The sequence below is a fragment of the Pungitius pungitius genome, chromosome 4 (genome assembly GCF_949316345.1).
Source record: "Pungitius pungitius chromosome 4, fPunPun2.1, whole genome shotgun sequence".
Taxonomy (NCBI): Eukaryota; Metazoa; Chordata; class Actinopteri; order Perciformes; family Gasterosteidae; genus Pungitius; species Pungitius pungitius.
The window spans coordinates 13107539-13132567 of record NC_084903.1 but is presented as its reverse complement, the minus strand read 5'-3'; the positions used below and the strand labels follow the sequence as shown (position 1 = coordinate 13132567).

General features: G+C 43.4%; 1 protein-coding gene and 1 long non-coding RNA gene across 2 annotated transcripts in view; one reads left to right on the top strand and one right to left on the bottom strand.

Annotated features, from left to right (window-relative positions):
• Positions 1 to 25029, bottom strand: part of rpl13 (ribosomal protein L13) — a 321135-nt gene that overhangs the window by 209225 nt on the left and 86881 nt on the right. The window lies entirely within an intron of this gene.
• LOC134127303 (uncharacterized) lies at positions 1425 to 24042 on the top strand. Its single transcript, XR_009956020.1, has 8 exons — positions 1425 to 2277; positions 3073 to 3150; positions 3650 to 3810; positions 4361 to 4425; positions 7969 to 8092; positions 19226 to 19331; positions 19970 to 20038; positions 20155 to 24042. It is a non-coding gene; the product is annotated as an uncharacterized LOC134127303 (long non-coding RNA).

Sequence of the window (25029 nt, the reverse complement as noted above, 5' to 3'; positions counted from 1 at the left end):
TAGGTCCTGCTTTAGAGAGCATGGCACACTGATGGCTGTATATATATATATATATATATGGGGTGTCAGTGGAAGTAACTGATTTGCCCATATTTATCAGAAGAGTGTAGCCGCCTAATCCCAGTTTGCATTATTAAAGATAATACCACAGTGGTTTCTGCAAGACCACCGCACTGAATCAAAGTCTGACACGGACTCATGATCTATGGATATATTATTCAGAGCATCGCATGGGAACAGTGCGGCTTCTTTATCTGCCCTCCCAGGATACTGCCTCCCCATGCGTACATACACATGCACACAACCACCACTCATCAACCCCTGGAGGGCACCTGTGTTTTCAAAGTGAAGACCACTTAGAGTGTAGCCCCAGGCGTTTGAATGCTGAAGTGCCCTGTGTTACACATTAGAAGCCTCTGTACAAGCCAGGAAACATAAACACTCTCAATAGCCCTTGTCTCCTCCCAAGAACAACCTAAATACCTTCGAAACGGGGAAAACCGCTTACACAGGCCAGAATATGGAACATACGGTCCGTGGGGACTTGACCACATTAAGGGCCACTCACTGAGATGTGCAGCTCATCGGCACACGGAAATAGCGCATATAGGAAGAAAAGCTGACGTCTTAAACAATCTGAGTTAATAGCATTGAGTGACACTTCAAAAACCATGTGTCTTCTTGAGGTTTTAAAGAACCTGGTTTCTGATGGAGTGGCACAAATGTTCACGGCATGAAATCAGCTGCTTAAACGGAGGTGCACCAATAGATGAGATGTGTAGGAAGCAAACAGCAACTCCTCCTCAAGAAGCAGACGCAGCGTTAAGGATCACAAATATTATTATTCAATCCCCTCGTCGACTAAATGAGGTTTGATCAGGTGCCAGAAACCAGAGAACAAGATACCTTCAGAGTAGGCCCCACGGTGTGTCCTACTCAACACTTTGATGAGTTAAAAGAGAAACCATCTTCCACCCTAATAACAAGTAGAGGATACACGAGAAGCAAGGAAGCTGTAACTAAAGAAATGAATGACCGTTCCTGGATGATGGCTTTGTCTGTGTTTCGTCTGTTTGGAAAGGAAAATGAGTCGGCCCCGTCACACTGGATTCCGGCCTCCCTTTTGTGCTCGAGCAGTGGGTAAATAGCTTTGGGAGTCATTTGAATGTCTTAATAGACGTTGAAACTGCTCCATCTCTAAATGTGTTAAAATGGAGGCATGAGGAACGGCATCATTATGGTAATGTGTTCAGGAAGCCAATGAGTTGTTCCCTCACCCTCAGCCTGCGATCCGTAAAGTGCACCTTAGGTCACCTTAATCAGTGAGAGGCAGCATTTACACACACACACACACACAGCTTCACTTACATCGTGTGATTGCTCTCAAATGAGACAGACAACAAGAGACAGTGCTGTTATGTTAAGGGAACCCAAATGTAATGACAGGTAGTCCTTTCAACTGTGACTTGCGAGCAGGAGCCAATGTTTCAGAGGAAAGGGGCTTCAGTCACATGTCTGCTTCTTCCTCAGCCCCAGACGGTGTTGCAGAGCACATTAAAACCTTAAAAGGTTCTTCTCTTCCTTCTCTTTTTTCTTGTCAACCCTGCAGCGAGAATAAACAGCCATCCCTTTCGGCACGCATTCATCTGGTCTTCTCACTGGGTTTGGAAGCAATTGATAATGACCAGAGGATCGTGTGGCGCTCGGTGCGCTCATGTGTGTTTTGTTTGTGTTTTGTTTTGTTTTTAGTGATGAATTTCACCCATCAAATCCACAACAGTGGTTGACCAATGAGTTCTGTGAAAGCGTAGCCTGTGGTGTTTTTCTTTAATAAGTCCAGAGGTGAGGCAAAGCAAGCACACCATCAGTCATCCTGTCAGGACCTTACCCTGTGATTAGCCAAGTATATTGGTGGAAATATTTATCCTGCCTTACAATACAAACCAGAGTTATCCCTCATAAAACATTTATTTTAGTCAGCTAAAAAAGTTTCTGGCCTCTTGTTCATTTCTCAAATAAGCTTAAGTGTTTAATATAATTAATTGTATTGTATGAGGAATGAATGTGTGTATTGTGGCGGACCAGGGGAACGTCCAATCAGCACCTGGCAGGGGGGCACACCTACAGCCCATCAGCCAGATCAGAAGGGACATACATGAAGAGGGCTGAGACGCAGGAGGATTCATGGAACAGCGGTTTGGGGGGAACCAACGGAGGAGAAGAGAGCGAAGCCTGGGATCTCTCGAAGGGCCTGAGAGGAGTCCCTTTGAACCCAGGGTAACGCTATCGCCTCATCTGCTCTCTTTACACAGGACAAGTGACCCAGGACCTAAGACCCCGACCGGGAAGAACCTTTTGTTGTATTTCGAAACCACCCCTTTCTGCCAACGTTTAATTATTAATTGATTCATGTCTCTCTCTACCTGATTTTATTCTGGGATCTTGCCTACACGTCCCCTGGGTTGCCACAGTGCACATTTAATTGTGGCGAGGCTGATCTTTAATATGATTGTTTTTCAATTGTTACAACAATAGATTAACCTCCAGCTCAATCCATGGCAGAACCTCAAACTCAAAATCTACAAGAAAAAACGTATCCTTTTGATATAAATAACAAAATTCAATGAAAACCAAGAGACAGACACTGTGCTCTCTGTTTGCCTCTGTTGCCTTGCCTTCCTCACCCCCCCCCCACCCCGACACTTGTGTGAGCCAGCACAGCAAATGCCCGGCCAACCTGAACAGCAGCTCTCTCGCCTTTGGGCCCCGGTTACACACCTCAGAATGGATCTTTATTTACAACACAGAACTCGGAAACAGCTGGTCAATCCATTTTGCCTTAGGCCACTGATTTGTTCGTATTTACTACAACAGCCAAAGAAAAGCCAGGGTATAGTTTCCTCTCTCCTTCCTATTGATCCTGCGCTTAGGAAATCTGCCCTGCTGTCTAAACACTATTGATCCCTCCCTCTCAACGACAGGCTCTTGCACCAGTGTATAAAGGGACTGGATGAATGGAAATTTTATTTCCGACAACTTGTTCCCGTTATTTTTACCCTTTTTTTTCATTAGGAGGGAACATGGTAGCTGGCGGGCCGCCACTCAGAGAGTCGATCAGTGTTTGGCTCACAGGGGAGAGAAGGGATAGAGGTGAGACTGGTTAACAGCTCTGCCACATACAGGTCTCGCTCTGTCACTTAGACCCCCGTGATTGTTAATGGTTTTTGGAGCATGTTGGTAGCCAGAGTGGAACTTTTATGGTTTGACATATCTGAGGCTTTATAAATGTAGCCTTTCAGGTACAGCAGCAGCTCATCAGGTCAATGACTCTGTGGAACGTAATGGTTTGATTCTCTCATCTTAATCTTAAAGTAATGTGAACTTAACCTCGCTGCTGACCCAATTGCTTTTACGCAGAACATTCTACGGAATTTCATTCTATTTCTCTGGCGTGAACTTGTATTTTTTACTTTTAACTTTATTTGCTCTTTTACCATTTATTTTACATTTACTTTACATCGTTATCGGCTTATCCTCAAATTTACAGGAAAAACTGAACGACAATATTACAAGTCTAAAAGGGATCATTGGAATTTCTTGCTTTGAATGCTAAATGTTCAGTCTGAGATGTCTGTGTTTCTCCCCTTAGTATGCAAGGACCCTGCTTGCAGCTTCATTACAACATTGTAATAAATAACCCATCGCAAGTGTTTGCAAATACTGTAACCATAGTTGCATGAACTGGAATCAATGGGTGCCTGCAACTTAAAGAAGGAAGTCAATCTAAAGTATTCAATGCTTTGGAAAAAGGTCAGTAGTTCTTTAAAGTCAATGTGATTAAACATGTAAAGTAATCTTATATCGCCCTTTTTAAATAACCAACTCCAATTATTTGTTAAAATAGAGGTTGTTCCCCCATTTGTTTAAAGGCTGTTTCAATTGGTCAGGTATCTCCCATACCCTAATTTAAATAACTGTCTGAAAGGGGGGCGGGGGGGGGCTGTTGACCTTGGTGTAACAGACTTTTTCTTGAAGGTGACTCGCAAGGTCAAGAAAATGCATACACCAATATTCATTATAGAATAAGGAAAGAACATGAAGGATTCACTATGATGGGGAGAGAATCAAACTACGTGAATAACATAAATTGGTCAGATTTCTTTATTTTAAAGGCCTCGAAAAATATTGTGATTCTGTTAACGGGTAGTCACGAAGTTCCTCAATATGGAAAATGTTAATTTTTATTGCATTATCTCATGTACTGTAATGTATTATATATAGTTCCCAGGAAAAAGACATATTCATGAAAGTGTGTTTAGATGTTTGGTTTATTTACGATGCTACGTGTCCCCTCTCACAGGGGACAGAGTATGATATGGCCCCCAGCACAACCAAGTGGAGGACTTCCTCAGTGTGCCACATAAGGTAAAGCAACCAGAAATGTGTTCTAGTCCATCTGGCTCACGACTGTGTCCAACCCTTTCCATTAAAGCAAGATGGAGTGATACATAAAAAAGGAGGTTCTGTTTTAATTAGCATAAATATTCATGTAATGGCCATAAAGCCGCCCCACATTCCATTTCAAGCTCTTAATGTTAATGCATATTTTAATACATTATCATTGCCACCATCATAATTCTTATTATGATAACTGTAATTATTAGATTTATGCCCAAATTATGATTTTGTTCCCGGAGGGCACATGTGTTCCCTGGTGTGTAATGCCCCCAGTCTTTCTCCTTCAAACTACTGAGCAGACACTGATAAGGATAAACACACAAACACCCTAGCGTGTCTGCTGCTGAGCCTGTAAAACACTCCATCTGAATTGCACATCCGCCTTGCTACCGAGCTTGTCATAAGCTGTATTAAGAAAAATGGTCACACCCTTTGACATAAATTGGAAAATGACATTTAGAAGATGGGCGCTGCGGTAGAAATTAGAGATATTAAAATTATAAATCAGTGTCTAGAAGTGCAGGAGGGTGTGTTGGTTCTACTTTACTCATTTTTGGTCTGCCTCCCTCTATGTTCATCTCTCCCTTCTTTTTCTTTCTCTCAAGCACTTTGTTTTTTGTGCTTTCAGGCAGTTTAGTGTCAGAGCCCAGAATTCAGTCCATTATAAGTGGTTTCAAATGCAGCCACACAGAAGTCTGCCCCACAGGGACGATCCCATCTTCTCATCCGGCAATAAAAGTAGAGGGAATTGTGTCTGTCTGCTGCAGGTGTATCTCGTCAGCTTATTGCTAGTCTCTTTTGCTGTCACCTGCTAATGGATCATCTGTGAAGTGTTATATGTTATTATGCAAAAGTAAGGTGTGCCGACACCTTTAAAAACAGACATCTGTAATCCTCTGAACGCCTCAACTCTGCTCCCTCTTTCCCGTCTGTGTGCTGATCAGGAAGAGGTGAAGAGGCAGAACGAAAAACAGATTTCTGAGCTACAGGTGCACATAGACAGGCCAAAGAAATGTCTGCAGGATATGAGGCAAGAGCTCCAAAGAAGAAGGTCATTGGCCTTCCGTTTGACCAAAGGCACATACGGTAAATGTGAATACTCATATATCCACACAACCCATTTTCACTGGAAAGTGAAGGGTTTGCCATTACATACAAGTGTACCTTTGGCTTTAGTTCATCCGTTCTTTTGATTGAGCTCAAAGAAAGCAAAAAAAGGCTGGCCGATCATTGGGAATTCATGCCTTGAACTGTTGACCTCCTCTTTTTGAGAGAAAATAAAAGTCCCTGCCTCAAGAGGAGTTGTAGCTGTGGCACACATGCTACCTACAAGACGTGGATCAGCGGCTCTTTTCATTTGTGATGCAGGAAGGAAAAACATTTAATATCGGAGTCCTTGACGGTTGAATGTTAGATTTGTGTATACCTTCGTATTTTTTAGACGGAGGTGAAAGTCTACACTGGAGCAACAATGTATTCTTTCTGTGATGTGAAAGCTGGGTGGTCACCCATTTAAGAGCATTCACTTATTCACTATGCGTCCAATCCATCCCTACATGCACTTCACTCTTTTCCTGCACTACTGTTTAATATTATTGATGCCTGCAGTCTGGTAATCTTATTTTTTGTAGAACAGTGTCCCTTAATTGTTAGAAAAGGGGGAAGAGATGCATGAAACTGTTGATCCAGAACCAAAACGGTGTCTATGCACTTACACAGAAATATGCATAGGCATTATTTTCGCCATATTTATAAAGCTGCTTTTACTCAATTATTGTGGAAAAGGGTACAGAGGTACAAGTCTCGTTTCCACTCCAGCCTTTGGCCATAAATCAATCTATAAATACCTTTTACCAATAATTTTTAATTACTATTTGTGCAAAGGGGAGCATGAAAATAGTGACCAATATGTAAACTTTACATAGAAATAGATTAAAAGCATAGCAAAAACTAAAGTTGATTTAACAATAAGTTAGTAAGCATGTAATACTAAGTTAGTTTTCATTAAGCTCATGGATGCTTTAGATTTGAAGTATATATTTAGTCATCTCAATACTCATTCTGCACACCCTGCTTGACCCTCTTCACTTTCATTCCACAACATGGCCCCCCTTCACCTCAATATTTTAGCACTTTCATTTACTTTTACTTTAGATTTCACCTGCAATCTCTCCCTAATAAGGTATTCTCAAGGTCAAGTAACTAGAGGAGGCACTTGGTTAAAAGTTTTAGATGTCTCGGTGCAGTGAAGAGCAGAGAATACACAGTTGATTAGGAATGAAATGGCATCATATCAGTGGAAAATCTGCATGTGTTTTGGGAAAACTTGCAATGCTTCCTAGGAAATGGAGCGATTTAAGGTCTGGCCCCTCAGGATTAGTTCATAGGCATCACGATATATACAGCAAGGCATTTAGACACCCAAACGTGTGCAGAGGGACACAATGGCGTCAGGCACCTTAACACATGTATACAAATCAATTCGTATATATATATTAATCAATTTAATCACTTTGCTGGAGTAGGATGGAAAATAACCCCTCTATGCAATCATTTAGCTTATACTTAACATCCATGAAGAGTTTTGAGGCTTTTCTAACTTATGATGTTGACTTGCTCTGCTGCTGTTACTTTCAACAGCTGCGTACTATTTGTACGCATGGGGGTATTAAGTCTGTAATATATTTGTGAAAAGTGAATGTACTATCATGTCATGAACTAGAATCAAGACTGTAACTGTACAAGTCTCTGAGAGCTGAGCTGAGGCCCGGGGCTTCAGACCCGCGCTAGATCGTTATATGCAAGGTGGGTTGAGCATTGAGATGATGTCTTGCTGTGCTTTGGGATGGCCATAAACCACGGCCTTCAAAGCACAGCCAAGCGCCACTTACTGCTGAGTGCTTCTCTGGTGGTTGGACGAGATTACTCTCAAAACAAAGTGCAGACAGGTTGATTAATAGAAGGGCCTGCAGAGGTGTGTGCCGCAGTACATTTCCACATCCAGCCAACACTCGTTCAAGTCATTCGCATGAGCTTTTATGGGATAATCCTGTCAGTGTGTGAGTTTGTCACTTCATAAAAAAGGTCCCCCTCTTTGAGTGTCTTTCATTGAAAACGTATCGGGCTGTTACAGACGTGTTGTTTTAATGTGGAGAGAGCACACTGACTCAAAAGGGCAACCCACTTCACAGGTCCATATTGGTCCATATCATAATTTGAGATTTAAAAACCTGGTTGTGCCTCTAAGAATCTGCACCATAAACTCCAAAAAGCTTTGCACAAATGATATAAATCTGAATGATTTAAAGGAAATACTGTGCTTTATTTTCTGACTTACCAAAGGGACTAACATTGATTAACCTGTACTTTAGTAAGACACCAAGAAGCCGTCTTTGACTCCTTTCAATGGATGTCTTTGTTTCTTCCTGTGCGCTCTACGCTGACCTTGGGAAGTGAATTGTGTGCCCCTGTGTATCTGATTGAGCAACTAATTTTTTTTTCTTCATGCAGACAGCCTGCACCCTCCACAGAGCTCGGCTGCAGGATTGAAGTTGAGAAGCTCTCAGGCCATCCAGAAGTTGGGTCTGCAGAAGGAAAGAAGCCTTCAGCTCGTGATCTATTAATGCTGGACTAGGTAAGAGACAGAGAGGAAGACAGGGAGAGGAAAATTGCGAAAAAGAGACCGCAGAAATAGAGCGGGACCTCCATTTTTGGAAGAGATGGTCTAGTCTACCGCAGTCATGATTAGTGGTGAAGGGGAGGGAGGGGATTTGGTGGCAGCTTACCATTCGGTCACCTCCTCATCACATCGGATCACAGGGTTCTAATTAACTTCAGCGCCGCAATCAGCATAACCACAGAGGAAATTAGTTTTTTTTTTCAAGGCGTTCGAAAGTGAGGCGTTAAAATGCATATTAACCCTGTGTTTTTAATTAACATTTTGTGCTTAGGAAGCATGTTAACAGTATCACATAATGAGCTTTGTAGAAAACAAGCCACAAAAAGGACAAAGGGCAACTTCCCCCTGTGTTTGCAGATGTGCAGTCCTTCCTTCTAATACAATGAGATTAGTAATCGTCTACTCCCGTTTCTATTGACATTTATTTATGAGGATGTTAAGTTGGGAAATGGAGAACAATTTGAACTTAGTTTACTGTGCGCAAAAAAATGTAAGAGAACCTTGCTGCTACTGTCGGTCTCGATTGATACCTCATGCTATTATCGTAGGCTCCACCTGTCTGTATTACCATACATCTATATATATGTATATATATATACATATATATATATGTTGTGTCTCATGTGTCTTCTCTGTGCAGCACAAATGGATTGGTTGCACTCTCGTTTCTTATGCTGCTGTTTAGATTCCCTGAGGAATGCCCTCATGAAAACAAAACCTTTTCCAGGTGTGCATAGGACCATTAATGTTAGTAATCTTTTTTTTTTCCAATAATTTTTTGATATGATAAATACACTTGTCACTATGCCTGCTGCAAGACATGCACCATACCCACTAGGTATACATTTATTTCCCCTTCAAAAGAGTTGCTGATTTTTTGAAGATCCTGTCAATGACTGCCGGCCCTTTGTTGATTTATTTATTCCATTTAGCATCTGACTGGTCAGTTATTTGTTTGCCACGGTGTCCTTGTGTGTTATAAATGGGATAGGCCTGTCACTTCAATGCTAGGAGGATGTTTTGAGTTCAATCGTTTTATTTATTTAATTTTTGGTTCGAGCAGAGCAGTGAATAATGCATCTCAACAGGCTATATGTACTGTTTTTATCATTTGCATGCAGCCTGAGTTATCTGTAGAATTCTTATGAGTACCGGCAAATGTTTGTGATGTTATTTATTTATGTTGCTCCTTTCAATTATTCATTTGTTTATTAATTCATGGACGAACTAACTGAAATTGGAAAATTCATTTTTGCTGAAGGGCACTTGGCCCCACTCTATCCTCTCTCTACAAAAAGGGAACTGAGGGGGTTTCACATCAGGCTTGTTAGTAATTGCTTTATATGGTGTTTCCTCAGACTCACCAGAGAACATCATTTAAATCCAAAGAGACGGGTCAGCAGACAGAAAAGACGAAAAGAAGAGAAACAAGTCCGTAGGAGCTAGGAGGTGGAAAGAGCACGTGAGAGAAAGTAGTAATGAGACTAATTCTGTGTTTTTTGTTTGAGAACTTACTGGGGTTGACCTAAGGCAACATGCAGTGATAGGTGAGGAAGTCTGATTTCCCAAACACCTCGACAGGACTCCACAGGTCGAGGTGGAGGCTGAAGTTCACATAGAGAACGAACATAATAAGTTGCGGCTGCCTATTCACGCCTTGACACTCTCTCGGCCCCCGTGTTATTGTGCGCTTACGGTGTTTTCTTTAATTATGTAGAGTGAGATTGTATTCAATTTAACACTTCCACAAACATGCTACTAAAGCGTCCGGATAAGTGATAACGGTTCACTGAACTTTAAATGTGTGTGTAGTGCGTGTGTGGGCAAGCATGCACCTGTGTTTTGTGTCTCCGTGGCAACAACTTGAGCCTTGTTTCAGTAACTGCTCACGGACACAGAATCCCATTCAGCATTAAATGTAAAAAAAAGAAATGATTTGTGTCACTGGTTATTTTGGATATTGTGTCCTTTTAACCTTTTGTTTACATGTCTCTCTGTTTGCACGTGTAACGGGGGGTGTTGACACTGGAGCGGTTCATCCTGGGGTGAAGAATCAGAAACTAGAGATGGAGACAACAGCTCCAACTGAAAAGGGTAATCTCCCACATGCTGACGTAAACTTGTAGAAACCTTCAAACATTACCTTCCTGTTCCCTCTGCAGCTGCCAATCTGCTGTTTGATCCCTCTCAGAGAGCCATTACCTCTGTGCAGATGGTGGTTAGAAAAGGCATTGCAACTTTTCCAAAAGGGATTCTGAGAAAGTATGACAAAGTCACAAAAATATAAAATATATTTTCTTGAACCCATTTGCAAACAATCCTATCTTTACCTACACACCCGGCAGACATAAAGCACCATTAGCACTCATGTGGAGTTGTCTTTTCTTCCCGCCTGATGAAAATAAGACAACCATTCACTCTCCTAAGCTAAGGTTTGGTCTCTGCTAACGTCTGGGTGAAATATCTGTCTCTAGCTGCTAAATGCTGTGTTGTGTTCACCAGCCAGTTGATGACGTTGTCTGGTTGCTGTTTGCTGCTGAGCAGGAGATATTCAGTGAGCTTTTAGGCCCTTAGGCCCACTGGTTGCTTTTTGTTTTTCACATACCTGTAGTAGTATGATCCATTGTTACAGATTAAGAAACCTTTGAGTTGAATGAATTCTATTCAACATGCGACAGAAGCGAGCCTCACGAGGGAGGTCACGCATGTCACGCGCTCTTCCTCGAGGTGTCAATTTACATCATTCAATTATAACATGCTTTTCTTGCCGTGCTTTATTATAATCTTGTTTATGCACCTTCATAATAGTTTTTTTAATTAGCTGAGATTGATTAAATTGCATTGATTCAGTATCCTTATTAAATCCCCACACATCCCCTCACTCCACGTTCTCCTTTCCTTCCTTATTTGTCATAATTACTGTGTGCCTTGGGAGGAGCCACCAGTGACCGTAATACACATTTTGTAATTATTATTATTTATTGCAGTTAGTGTCAAAGAGCCGCACATTGACAGGCATTTTATGAGTTTTGTGCAGGTGTTGTACCATGTGTGGTCATAGGTTCGGATATGTAAGAGCACTGTTTACTAAATAGACCAGAAAAAGAGCTGAGTCCCGGTGTTTTGGATCAATCCCACAGACGCTGCCCCACCCGTCCCCCTCAGTAGCGATCGCGGCTGTTCGGCCAGCAGCATGTGGGCATATATGCATGCACGCATGCGTGTATTCCAGTGCCTGCTACTACAGAATCTCATTCCAAACCCTTTGCTCATTTTAATTTTGATTGATGACTCCGTTTAGCTTTGGAATAACAATCCTCTAATACCCCCCCCTCCCCCCACCACCACCACCTCACCGACACCCTCTATTTCACCACACCGTAGACCCTGATTCCTCTCTCCATCACTCCCCCAGTACAGAAATCATATTAGGAACAAAATGAGATTTGAAATTTTGTGTCTGACAAGCAGCTTGATGAAAGGGATTCATAGCTGGGCTTGATCCATGGACATTTTATGCTAATAATACTGCTGGCCAAGCACTCTAGTTGGAAATTAATCAGGGGGCTGGACTAATAGTAGGAGAGGGAGAAGGTGGGTTGCTCCATAAACAGCCTCCACCCCTCGCCCCGTTCCTCCCCCTCCTCATTCCCTCTCTCCTGAATCTCATCAGAAATAGCCATGGGGTGTTGTCTATGGGATGGGGTAGGGAGAGAAATAGGGAGTTAGAAAATGACACTGCTGCTTAGCACTGATTGATGCAGTAATGTATGCAGCCATGCAGCGAGCTGCCGCATTATGGATTAGACCATCTCCCCCTCTCAAGCTGTCCCCTTCCGCATCGGAGAGGACACACACACACATTTAGACACAGATGCACACGCACCTCTTTATAGTTATGCCTGTTCTCCTGTAATTCTCATATTTATCCTGTACAGCCTTTGGTTGTGTCTTTACTGTTTGTGTCACTTTCTTTGCATGTGTGTGGTAAGTGTGTATCTAATAATGTCTCACACACACACACACACACACACACACACTCTTTGCCTCCCCTAGTTATTCTCTTTCCCACTAAACCCTGGGAGTCATCATTACTTTGACTTGCTAATGAAGTCGTTATGCGATTTCACTTGTATAAAACAACACAATTAGTACAGGGGCCCTTAATGATGTTTGCAAGTTAAATGCAAAGAATGAGCTTTTCTTGTCTATTTCTCCGCCTCATTTACACTCTCCTGGCTTGCTGCTTAGTTGGAATAAAAAGACTGAATTAATCACTGAAGTGTTGTGTGGGTGTGTTTGTTAGAGTGTCTATTTTTCAGCCATGTTACAAGTCGGTGTGATTTATTATTTTTTCCCTGAGAGACATCTGTTACACCATTCCTTATTTTTGTAATGCATCAACAGCCAGAGGAAAAACAATATTATCCAGTCTGGGATATTGTACTCTGGAGTCTCATAATCTAATATACACCACCAGAGCTGGTGTCATTAAAGTGCTCGTGGAGCTGTAGGAAGATGGTAGGTACTCATCTGTCTGAATCCCCACCGTGATCGCGTTCTGTCCCACCACCTGCCCCAGCGTCAGTGTGTGTGCGTGTGTGTATGTGTGTGTGTGATAAATAATGGGTGTTGGTGCCCAGTGGAGAGCAGTAGTGGAGGTGGCTAAAGGTCTGATGGGGAGCTCACCTCCATCTGTGATTGAAGTGTGGAGGTGCTGCTCCCGACACGCTTACTTTTACCCTCATTTTCTACTCGGTCATAAGCGCACTAAACAGTCACACCACAAATCCCCAAGTGCTCTCTCCTGCTCATCCCACCCCCCCAACCTCTCTCCCTGTAAGAATCAAAGCATGTCAATCCCTGGATTTAACCTCATGCCAGACCTTGATTAGCAATAGAAAACCTCTTAATCACACAGACATATGAATGTCTCGCAGAACGTCCTCTGGAGGGTTGCACACAGCACAGACCTTTAACGGGTTGTGTGTTGTATAAGTTACACATAATAGGTCTTTACTACATTTTTTAAAACAAATATTCACACTGACAAAGGAGGAAGGAAGGTGGGTGTGTGTGGGGGGATGCCAGCTTTTGGACACCTTGGTATGAACATTATTAGAAAAATCCCACTCTTCCCACCTTAAATTGGGGACAGAAAGTTAAAACAGAACACTCCTGACACAGTGGAAAAACACTGGTTTGCCTTTTTATCAACACAAAACAACCCGGAACCTAAAGTTGTGCCAAAGAAAGGAGGCAAGTGCCCATCACCCGGCAGGCCCTCGGCATGTAAAGTCTAAACCCACAGCAGTGACTAATTGTTTGTTATGTCAGTGCTTGTCGTGTCCGTTTGCCTTTTAATGGAGTGTAGTGTGGTGATCCATCAGGCTGTCGAGCAAGCACCATGTCAGTTGAAGTGGCTGTGTGTCAGTGGGGCGAGCGTGCCGTGCAAATGTGATTTACTGCCCTGCTTGTTACACCGCACCGTGCCTCTTACCCGCTGAACGCAGCCCGGCTCCTCTCCTCCTCTCCTCTCCTCCTCTCCTCCGCTCTTCTCCCCTTTCCTCTGCTCTCTTTTCCCAGATTGATTACCAGCACAACCGGCTCATGACACACGCCTGGCAACCTTTTACTGCCGTTTTATCGATGGTTAGCGCACCTCATTTGGCTATTTATACATCTGTAAGTGGCCTTGAAATATAGATTTGTCTTGATTGGGTGTCAACATCGGAGCTGTGGAAGCGGAGTTCGGTGACACCTTGTTAGTTTAATGGTGGGAGTTTGCCCCCATATTGTACTCGTATTGCAGTGTTTGTGACCGAGAGATAGAAAAGGGGAAAGAAGTGATTGAGGATGGAAGGGAACACCTTATGCCTCTCGGACACAGGCTCGTACTCTAAATCACGTGTCCTAAATGTGAATGTTGAGGTGATTCAGACTGAGAAAAACATGATGTGTGACCTGTCGTTAACACACGCGCACATGTTTCACTCCATTCTCAGGCAAGGTCTCAGAGGTAATTAGGCTCTGGCAACCACTCCGTGCGATATGCTGGTTAATTGAATAGTTAACACATCAGAGGCTGGCCTGTGCAGATTGAAGGTGACACCTGTCACAAAGCTGTTCTCTCCCGACCCAAGAAATGCCCCGCTCGGCCCGGTACGAATGTCATCTCTGGAAAAATACCAAATTAGAGGCGGGCAGACGATTGCGTGCGGAGCAGCAGGTTTGGAGATAGCTCGGGGGTGAAGGAAGGCTGGCGCTTCTCTGCTCTGTCCTTCAAGAGGATCCCTTAGGCGCCGGGCACCTATCCTTACTGCACCTCAGGCCATCTATTGTGTGTGTGTGTGTGTGTGTGTGTGTGCGCGCGCGCCCCCAAGGCAGCCAGGAGTTGAGCATGCATTGTGAAAAAGTGTGTCTACTAAGTAAAGGTGTCCAGACTCGACCAGCTCAAAGACTGGTGGACTGGAGAAAAAGATTTCTACATACCGGACTCTGTTTTTAGATGTTGCATCTTCAGGAGGCAGCGCATCTGCTGCAGGCGGAGGTGGGACATATATCCACGTTAGAAGCCACACCCTACACATTAAAACATATAATCACACATGATATATTTAAATTGTCAGCGGCAAATACGTGTGGGCTAGATGGATTTCGGTAGGAAACACAGGAGGCTCTGTGGAGGGGGCCTGTAAAGACACAGCAGCATACACACAGGCTAAGACCACTGCAAAGACTTTGATATAACAAAACACTGCAGCTGGAGTCCCTACCTTACTGGCAATGTGCTGTCATATACTGTAGTTCTCAGTGGCTTGTGGAGAAATTGCCGGGCTCAAGACATTGCACCAGATTGTGGGTCCAATTTATCACTTGTGGGGCGCATCACACTCCTCTACAGTCATTCTTCTTTGTCAAATGTCTAGAATAAAGCCTTGAACTAGGAGGGAAAATTCTCAAACAACGGCTCTGCTGTTACCTTCATATCAGTGTCTGTTTTGTCTTTAAGAAGATGCCATTAAAGTTACAAAATGAAGAAATAAAAAATACATTAAAACAAAGACAGAATGATTGAATGGGAGTAAGTCTGGGCGAGAGTCATAAAGGAGTGACAGGATTTTTGCAAATCAAAATAATCGTACACGTTTCAGCTAGAGAAAAGATTTGTTGAAAAAAATATGGTACTAAGAAAGTAGGTGTGCCTGGCTGAAGACCATATATAAGCGCTTTCACCTCAAAGCAGTGCTGAAGCGACGAGTGTGCTTTTAGGATGTGCGTTTGTCTAAGAGTTTACATACATTGGATTCATTTGGTAGCAGTAGAGGTGGTGGAGGCTGAGCTCCTCCAGAGCAGTGACCACACAACTCCAGGTATGCTACATCCCCAACAGTGAAATATATGCATCCCTCACAGCTGGTACAAAACGAATTATCATAAATAAATCAATTGACTGATTGCGCTCTAAAAACATCGTCTCACTCACAGACCCAACTGCACAGGGACTCCCCATTCCTCTCACCCCGCACCATCCATCTGGGCTGCGTGTGGGCCGGGAGCTCAATAAGCAGATCATTACAGGTCGGGTGCCCTTGTGTGAAATCAGATGTTTAACTGGCCATCTGAGTGTTTGACATGAGCATCTTAACCAGCACATGGCCATCGGTCTGATGTTCACTCAGCCACTAGGGCCGCTGTGAGTACGCCACCTGCCAATAGGCATTAGGGAGGATTTAGTAATTAAGTGATAGGCTGAGGACTAAATTGGGTGTTTGCGGGCTGGCGAGCCACCCTAAGGTCCCTACAGCCATGCAGATAGGGGATTCTAATTGCCGGGAATATTGATCAGCCTGGCGAGGGGGTGCACAGGGAATTCACAAGCCATCGATTAGCTGTTACTGCCCCTCACTTGTCAATGGAAGAGGGAGGTGAGCATTGGAAAGGCTTCGGGCTTTTGCCACATTATCCCGCACCCCCAGCAGCTCCTGACAGGCCTACACAGTCCGTATCAATGACACAGCAGGATGTGATGAAAGTACTCTTTGAACTTCCCTGTAGCGCCTCCATATCTTTAAACCGACTTTATTCTCTTCCACAGGAGAAATTGGGAGCAGGAGAAGGGCTTGCTATAGCTCACTACTATTGATGAAGCTCCTACTTTTCTCCCTGAGTTTGAAAACTCATGTTGGAGGGAGAGGGAGATGTGTCTGCCATCTATATTCATTTATTGCTTCACCTTGGTTTGGCATCTTACTCCAAGGGCACTCTGAAAAGAAACTATAGGCTACTTGAACCGGTGCTCTTTGCATCAACGAGACGTGGATTTGAAATGTGTTGTTAAATTAAGTTTTTATAGTTTATCAGTTTACTTTTTTCATTGCCATTTTAGCTGGTGTTTCACATCCTTGTCGAAATGAATTCCCCAAGCAGAGAAAAGGCTTTCTGCACAGCAGTGTATCTAACTTGAGTCATTTAGAGCCTATTACAAAAGATCAATATATTGATTGAAGCAAGTGTCTCAGTGTACTGCTCTGTAAACACATGGTCGTTCTGTCTCTTGCATGTTTTATCTGCCTGAATCTTATCGGGTGTAAATCTTTTCATCTGTAATTCACCTAATCGGCTTTTGATCCAGAGATTCCACTCCCTCTATCCAGATTTTATCGCCTAATTCTTGACAACCAAACAGAATATAACAACAATGTAAAGGACATAATGATATATTTTTTTCTTTTCTTCACAAATTGAAAGGCTCGGCAGATATGTTTGCTAGTGAGGTCCAGCCACCCTTGAAGTATAAATGCTCACGGTTCTGCAGCCTACTTTGAATAGGAACTTTCCACAAATGGGGAAGTCTGTCTGCTATTAAGAACAAAGTGAAGACGGCCTCTTGTACTATAAAACAATCCAATTGGCAGGAGAAACAGGAAGATTGGAAGCAGATGTAGATTGACTGGTACCTTTTGACTCCACTCACAGCCATGTCTAAAGATAATTCCAAAAACTTCTTTTCCACCCTTTTAGCATGTACCCCCAACTTTGCCGATTAACTGGAATTCCAAAGCTTCTGTAGAAACACCATATGATGAAGTTATATTATTATAGTCATGCATTAGGACCCAATAGGTGTCATGTCCCTCGCTGCTTTCAGGTTATACTTGGTTGCATAGTTCTTTTTTTTGTTTCAGATCACTTCCATTCTGTGGTGCCCCTCCAGATTAGTTTGAGATAAGTTATTGAAAAAGTGGTTTATATAGTACCTCAAAAATCGTATGGTACAAAAAGTCATTAGACAAGTGTCAAAGTAATTAAAAAGGTATATCTAAGCAGTGTAAAATATGTACAAGTAGAAAAGAATAGATAGGATGTGAATTTGTTTTCCCATATGAGAGTCATGATTTCCAAGGTCATCTTATTGTTCTCTGAAGCGGGATTGTTTCCCCGTGCTTCTCTTTTGATTGAAGCTTGGCTATAACATTTATACGCCACTCAGCGTCCCCTCCAGCCATGCCCACAAATTGAATTAGTTTCAGTTGGAATTTGTGTTTCAAATCTAGTAATTATTTTTGAACCCCAGAGGACGCCAAGAGAAATGAGTCAGATCTTCACAAGTCATGAAATTTGACAATATATGAATTTACACCAAGCAAAGGGACACAAGCCTGAAGCACAGCAATTTACCAAGCATTCATCTGTCAGCAAATTAAATCACACCACATGTGAAATCTTTCAGAAAGTTTCATAAATCTGATGGAAAAGTTTTTCCCTCAATTACCATCTGAAATTAATCTCCTTAATCCCAATTTGATCTCTTTCATGCGTATAGGAGGATATCTTTCATCTGCTCACCTATGTGTTTTAAATCTCCAGAAGTAAGAAAGAACAGGACTTTCAAACTTGGTCCTACGTGAAACAACACGCGCATGAAACTCTGTGAGATGGGGGGGCTGATTAGAGGAGATGAGGACAGAGGGGCGTAACTGACAGCCGACCATTATCTCTCATTAGGATTTAATGCTTTCTGGTAATCCAAGCTGAATAGTTTATTTTCTTATTATATATTATTTTTTTAGCCAAACACAGACCTCAATCATTTAACCCCATGTGCAATTTTCTTAGCTATATATTTGTTTTGGTCTGGATCTCCAGGTGTACACTGTTACTGGCTCTTTGCTCTGCTGTGCCATTCTTCTAATTGATGTGTGACATGCATGATTGCATACATGTGTATGTGTTTTTATGTGTGTATGTGTGTACTAACCCTTGAGCCAAAAGCACATCTGTGGCTCATCTCTGCAGCCTGGCGTCAGCCTCCTTAAGTGCTGTCAATGTCACATGGTAACAGCAGCACAGCAGTCTCTTAATTGGTTTAGGAAAAGCATCCTTGTCATTTTGCGGTCAGTAAACTCTGCTGGAGAAAATGAAGTCCAAGCTGCTGCCGCCATCTCCTCCACCCCCACACAGCCGGCCCAACAAAAAAAATAATCATCATGTGCCGTGTATATTTGTGCGTTCGCTGTCTGTTTTCACTTTATGCTTTTAGAAATAATTGCTGCTGGTTGTGTGGCTGCATTAGAGAGGGGCCATTAATGATTCTCACTGGCGGCGAGAAAACACTGCTTTGCTAAGGGCGGGGGGGGAGCAACTCGTTTTCTAGAACTAAACGCGTGTGTATTTGTGCCTGAATGTGTTTGTGTTTGTATTTTTAGTCGTGTCCTCATTTTGTTGCGCAGTACATATGCAGCGTATCACAATTACGCCAGCGGTGAACTGCAGAAATGTGTGTATCTCTGAATGTCGTGTGTGTGTGTGTGTGTGTGTGTGTGTGTGTGTGCACAGCGGTCCTTTTTGCACGGATTAGCCGGTGAATCCTGCAAGAGGGTGATCAGACTGGGAGCACACCAGGGTTGCTCTGCGATCACAAAAGGATTATAAGGGATGTGGAGCCGTAGTGCATTGCAGGGCCGCCTCCAGTCAGGCTCATCTCCGCCACGCTCCCCTCACACACACCACTTTAATTGCCTTTGCTTCTTTCATTACTTTTATTGCCTCTCCTCTGCATTGCGGGCTCCCTGGGCGTGTGGAAAGGTCACCGTGATGGCGGTGATGGTGGTGTGCTCACACATCCACGGTCTCCCCGACGAGCAGGAAATGGCTGTGGGGCTGACGCTGGAGGAATGAGGCACACAACGAGGTACGAACTGACAGGCTGTGCACTTTTTTCCCCTTAAAAGACTAATTCATCTTTTCAAAACGGCGGTAAAATAAGACACCAGCGTTTTTTGAAAGCCGCCAAACTCATCATCATCTCGTCGTGCCTCACTGGGAGAGATACAGATAATAGATCTTCACTTGAGAGGGATGTGAAGTTTGCAAAATCTTTAGTAAAATCAGTGTTAATTGGTAATATCCTGGCATGGAACCGTGAAGAGTTGGATGAGGGCCATGTTTCTGCATTATCGCGTCCTCTGTGCACAAAGGGCAGTAGTAGTGCTAGCAGCATCCAATCACAGTCTCAATTGTGAAAACATGTGTTACCTTCCTAATAAATACATATAGAGATTCCATCATATTTACCATATGTTGGATAAACATGCATTTTACATTTTGTTGTACTAATTTGAATAAAATTCTCAATGTATGTTACATTCATGCCCGCAGTGTCCTCTTCCTCCTTTTGGGCTTTTTAGTCCATGATTGAGTTTGTAAAACAGAACATTGTGCATTGTAGCAGTAACTGTATGTTGTATATATATGTTTTTTTTTTTTAATGTAGCTATCTTATATCTGTACTTTATTCACTATCTGTGTCTTCCTTTGACTCTGTCCCAGGTGCAGGATTTGTGTTGGGTCACGAGGCTCTTGTGATGCTCCCCGCTGTCGAACAGTTGTTCCTTAAACGTAAGTAAGGCCTTAATTCACACCTTATTACTGCTGATGTCTCTCTGCACTCGAATAATAATTGGTTTCTTTCCCAAAAAAAGCTAACATTTGATCACATCCCCACATTGCTGCAGGCAAGCAACTGAAGAACTGGCACCTAAAATAAAGAGCAAAGCAGAAATATCAACCATCTCTGCCAAAAACCACAGTGGACAGAGGAGTTATATTTGGGAGCTTTCCTCTGAACTACGACAGTGAGAGAAACACGTTGCAGGTTCTGTTTGTGTCTTTCTGTGTGTTTGTGTGTGTGTGTGTGTAGAGGCACACAGGAATCCATCTGGAGGAGGGTGGGAGACTCAGCAAATTGAGGTCAGGAGACTTAAAGCTGAGCTTGATGAGCAGAGGACTGAAGGTTCAGGTATGCACAGAGACCGACGTCACTGAGCAAATCTACAAACCATTGTTGTGCATTTTCCAATTTTTCCATTTGGTTTTCCATTTATTGATATAATGCATCTACAGGTGCGGTTGTAGAGGTCACCAGCTTGCTTTATTTCACAATCATATGTGATGCTGGGTGGTCAGTGCTGCAAGCGATCGGAAACTTCAAACCAGAGTTGGTCCATTAAAGCCATACTTTTCATCTCCAACTCTCCCCGTGCGAGCCGTGTGCCTTCGTGTGCTCTGCGTCAGAGACCGAGTCGGTGACAAAGCAGTGAGCTTCCAGGCGGAGCAGAAGTGTTTCTGGAGTGGCTCGTCCGTAACACGGGTCAATACAAACACTCACCAGCGCAGCGCAGACAGTTTCACTGAAAAGCAAAGCTGCTGCATAACTCCCAGGATTTTATCGGCTGTCATGTTGATTTAGCTTGTTCGGGGATTAGCATGGGCCTCGCTGTGTTTGTGTGACTAATAGTCTGTGTTTTCTTGCCTGTGAAATCCGCATCCTGAGAGCCCTGAACACCCTGCACATCCGCGTTTGAAGTGTGCCGCACCCCCCCGGGGTCGGGCCTCCGGGTGCTGCTGCTAATACAGCCCCAGCACACATTGTCTCTCTGTCTCCCTCCTCCTCAGACAGCCATGTTTACGCCCTCCTCTCCTCCTGCACCCAGGATGACCTCCACTGCAATCTGCTCAACTCTGGCTGGTTAGAGTCATGCCCGCCTGTGTGGCCCGGCCCCGACTGATGGCAAAATCTTGTCGACACATTTGTGCGATTAGCGGGGAGATGTTGAGGCCGGCACAGGGAGCTGGTGACCAGGAGACGGGTACCGTAGAGGTCCCTCCGCTCCAGCAACCCTTTCATTCAACTGACCCAAGAGCCCTTTCTCCTCTGACCAGGTGGACAACGTCGAAGGTGTTGATGTTCAAGGAGACCACACAGGACACTTAATATGTCACTCAAGCATCACCATGGAAAGTTTGTGTTTGGTATATATATTTAGTTTTGTGCAGCTTGAGCGAGGGTTATTTGTTTGTGGAATTGTGTCTCACGGCAAAGTCGTATGATTTGTCTCAGGCGATAGCACCTTGCCTCAAAGTAAGCCAGATTTGTGTTACCTGCAACATTTCTCTCTCGAATATCCTCTCAGATTGAAAGCAGAGAAACGGGGCTGATTGAATGGATGCGTTTTGGTGGTGGAAGGACAGAGCGGAGCACGGGGGCCCAAGATGTGAACCCAATCTGCTATGTGTTGACTGTACTGATTAGGGGCTTGTGCTGGGAAGAGCCTTTTTATCCCCTCATTCCTTCTGTTTACTTTGAACCCCACCACCCTTCTCCACCCAGGCACCACTGCAACCAGAGGGCCCTCCCCACTCTGCTATTCTTAGCTTAGCCACATCACCTGCACCACCGGAGGCACATGTGCTCCTTTGTATGCCAAACTAGTCCAAGCGAAAACATGACGGCTTAACAAGGGCCAGAAGAGGTTTGTTAATCCATTAGGGAAAAGGGAATGAGCGGTGTGATTGTGAATAAAATGAGATATGTGACATTTCTCAGTATTTGCTGGATTTCACGGTGTTCTGACAGCTCTTAGTATGTGTATATTTGAAGAGACCAGTGGATGCAGACTCAGCCCGTCAAGGGGCAGCCGGGTGACTTGCTGGAGCAACATCCAGCTAATGTTTTGGGAGGCTGGAACGCCTGCAGGGAGCCAGAAGTACAGAAGTGGCCTGAAAGCAGAACAGTTATCCAGGGAATAATAATAAATAGATAAATAAGAGGATGGAATGGCATGAGAGAAGCTATGGAAATAGCGCGTCTATTCTCAAGCAGCGCGTTTGTTTATTTATGGTGTCTGAAGGCCTGGTCATGATGCCGATTGGGGGCCGGGGGACCACAAGCGCAGGCTTTCCCTCTCAGAGCGCAGCTCCCCAGCTTTCATTAAGTGTCATTACCAGTACTTTGAGAAAGCTGGCCGGGCTGAGACCCGACATCCCCCCTGCAGATAGTTGGCCTTGCATATGGATGGATTTCTGATCCCTCTTATCCACCACTGAGGAGGGGGAATTAGGCAAGCGAGAAGGAGAGCGAGGGAGGGGAGGGAGGGGGGGGGTGCGCTTTAAAGGGTGCATCCATATCTGACTTAAATGCCAAACATGGAGCTATTACTTCAATTGAGGGACAGTGTTCATGCTTGGTTTGTTTTCATATGTCACTCAGGTTATCAACATTGTGAGTGTTTCACTTGAAGATGTGCCTTTTTATGAACGGGTCATGCACACCCATGACTATACGACCGAATACATTTAACGCCCCTGTGGAGGACTGTGTTGGGCCACTTTTCCAACATACTGCACTACCATTTTAACATGTGCATTTTTGAACAGCATGGTGTTCATTAGCAAATTGGTCTTCCTGTTGTGCTGAAGAGAATGAAATATTCATTTTGTGTGCTTTTCTGAGCAGAAGTTATCTAGATTCAGTGTAAATGGTACTCTGGATTAGATTTTCACAGCAGATTGCTGTTATTAAGGGGGAAAAAGCCAACCCATTTGTGCAGTCATCTTCTAGGGAGGCAATCTATTTCTCTTTCACGCAGTAAGAGTGCTGGACCCGGCTCTTAATGCACTGAAGCAAAAGTGCCTCAGTCCGCAACCTTTCACGCCTTCAGCTCTCCTTTATGTGATTGAATAGTTAATAACTATGAGTCGTCTTTGAAAGCTATGGGCCGTTGGCCCTTCGGAGGCACTTTTCTTCTTTTTGTCTGTTTGGCTGATGTACCTGCCCATTGCCCTGTCTGTCTGCACGTCTTGCTCCAGATGCCAGGTCCACTGTCCACCTCCTCTCCACCATTCCCCTCTTACTTCTGTCTTTTTCTCGCCTAACTTGCCACTTGGTTGTCTGGCTGGGTCTGAACATGAACACTTTGAGGGCTTGGGGGATCAGCTTTTTCATGTCTTATTTCCTCTTTCTCTTCCCGTACACATTCAACAGACGCACACACACACACACACACACACACACACACACACACACACACACACACAGGCGCGCTCACACAGCTCATTAGCCCATCCCAAGCTCACAGCTCTGGCAGAATGTGACCCAGCCTAATTGTGTACCATGCTCATTTGTTTTCCCTGCATGATGTGACGATTGCTTATTTATTCTCCTCAGGGCTCCCATCTCACATTAAAATGATTGACTCATTTCATTCACTGCACATTTTCAAGTTTTATTTGATAAGCTCATTTCCCTTGGCGTTCATATACCTCCTTTTCCATTGCTTAAAAGTTATTATGTTGCAGAGGCACACATTATTATTCATACTCTGGATTGTTTCTTTTGGCTAATTATCTGTGTAAGAAAATAGTTTTTTGCACGCGTGAGTCTGTTTATTCCGGTGGAATTGAGCAGCACAAAAGAGCAGACATTAACGATGCTGTTGGAATTGCTGAAAAGCCAATTGTGTACACAAAGCTGGCAGACGCGGTCAACAAGAAGCTTAAGAGGGATTGGGACACTGGAAGCTTGGCCAGAATAAAACGGGAAAGGATTTGCATTCTGTTAGAATTCACACAGCAAAGGGCATAACAAGTACATGTAGATAGGGGGTTTGGAGCAGCATTGTTATGGGACGGTTTCCGTTATTTTTATTTGGCCAGCTGACAGTCGAGGTTTGCAGCATTTTGAGCGGGCCCCAGTGACACAGCAGCTGCTCAGTGCACTGGTTCAGACTTGTGAGAGAGACCGCACAATAAGTCTATGTGATTGGCTAATGTCATTAACAACGTGCGCACGAGGCGTCATCACACTGGGTATTGAAATACTGAAATAAAAATGAAATGTTGACAGCATTATATATTTGAGAACTTTAAATCTGTTTTATTAAGGCGGACTCTAGATATTATTGTACTTCCACAAAGTTGGAGGACTGAGCAAAGGAAAACATATCTTTCAGTCCCTAAGCTCCAAAAACACTGAATCCTTCTTTTCACTTAATGCAGCAACAACATCTTTTATTAAACGACTGACGACGGATCGGCTTTGGATGTTACCTTGATAAGGCAGAACCCACCTTTCGAATCCCAGGAACAGGTATTTTTTTTCTTAATGATAAGCACCCAGAAAGGAGGATTTATTACAATCTGATTTTTCAAGAATGTGTTTTTACTTTACTACGCACAAGCACTTCAGCGAATAGTAGGTTTTTTTTTTTCTTTGAGCGAGGAGTCTTTATTTAACATTAGGGCCGGGACTCGATTAAAAACATTAATCTAATTAGAGGCTTTGTAATTAATTAATCAAAATTAATCGTATTTTAATTGCATAAATATTTGACCTGAGAACAGTGAGAAGTAATTTTTTTCACATGGATTTTTATTTTTGTTCAACCAATTCCAGCAGACAAGTGTAGCAATAGCATGCGTAAAAAATGTTTAATGTGTTATTTTTTGTGTAATTAATTAATCTTAATTCACATTGTAATTAATTAATCTTAATTAACGCGCTAAAGTCCCGGCCCTAATTTTAAATTAAACAAACAGTGACACTGTGAATC